The sequence below is a fragment of the Frankliniella occidentalis genome, unplaced genomic scaffold (genome assembly GCF_000697945.3).
Source record: "Frankliniella occidentalis isolate FOCC.00 unplaced genomic scaffold, Focc_3.1 Scaffold17, whole genome shotgun sequence".
NCBI lineage: Eukaryota > Metazoa > Arthropoda > Insecta > Thysanoptera > Thripidae > Frankliniella > Frankliniella occidentalis.
Window position 1 is genome coordinate 3226616 of NW_026267147.1, and position 1337 is coordinate 3227952.

Consider the following 1337-nt stretch of genomic DNA (forward strand, 5'->3'; position numbering starts at 1 on the left):
CTCCCTCCCCCTCTCTCTCTCTCCCTCTCTCTCTCTACTCCCCACATGTCAGGCCGCCGCTGCTACCTGGGCTGGCACGTGTAACGTTCCCGAAGAGAGAACTCCACGACACGAGAGACAGACCTACTCGCTATAGAAACAACCCCTTTCTTTTTTGTTTGTCGGGTAGCTATAGCAGCGGGGAGCAGCAGGCCGATGAGATACGGATCTGGGCGCATCATTACAAAACGCGCTGGCTGGCACTGACATTGCCCCCCCCCCCCCCCCAGCTCTCCGCAGCACCGCTCACCGCTCGGCCGGGGCGCCGCACCGCACCAACGGGGGGAGAGAGAGAGGGAGAGGAGAGGACCGCAACAGGACCGCACCGCACCGCAGCCCGGCGAGCACGTTTTGCATTTAAACGCAACATCCGTTCCGCGATAATGTTTATGGGAGTCGCGCTGTACGCACGCCCCGGCCCACCCCGCCCCGCCACCAGTTTGTATTTCTTGTTCCATCCTTTATGCAGCAAGGGCTTAGCCCCCCGCGCGCGCCCCCTGCTCGCGCGCTCCCGAAAAGCAGCAGCATTGTTCTTGACATTTGGCCCAACAACAGCAGCGGAGCGGCGCAGACGAGTCCCCCACGAGCAGAAACAGCCGCCGCGGCCTAACCGGCACCACGTATTCGTTCTCTCATCCCATCCCGATGTGCCCGCCCCGCGCCGTGCACGCCCGCGCACGAATACCACGAGCGAGCGCGAGCAACCGCGTCAGCAGGAAAAATAAAAACTTCACAAACGTTTTAGGGGGCCGAGCACCTGCATGAGCGAGGCGGCCTCAACCTCGACTCACGCCAACACGCTATATACTCGAAAATAAAAATAAATACGATTACAGCAAAACATATTTGGATATCGGTGGGTTGCACATGCAACACGAACACGTGTATCTCGCGGCATGTGTGAGACAGAGTCCTCCTTCGTTTCAATTCCCCTCGACCTGCAATAGGCCGGCGCAGTGCTGCTGGAGGGAAGGGTTCTACTCCAGTGGACCTTTCGATGATCCGCGACTGTAATTGCAGAAGGCTTGACCTTTAATCAGCTCTCCAGACATAGCGCACTGCAACAAAGCAAGACCAAACTGGGTCCAGCACAGGCCAGCCAGATACACAGCCATAAAAAACCCATTTCAATAAAGTACCCCATTCGACGCCATTTAAATTAAAACATCTGGGTCTCGCGCGAGTGCGGCCGCCGTTTGACGGACAGGGCATCAGCCCCGGCATCAGCCGCTTGCGCAAGACTCGAGCCGCGAGCTCGGCCCGAACCTCATGGTTCGCATTTCATTTCTCAATTATTA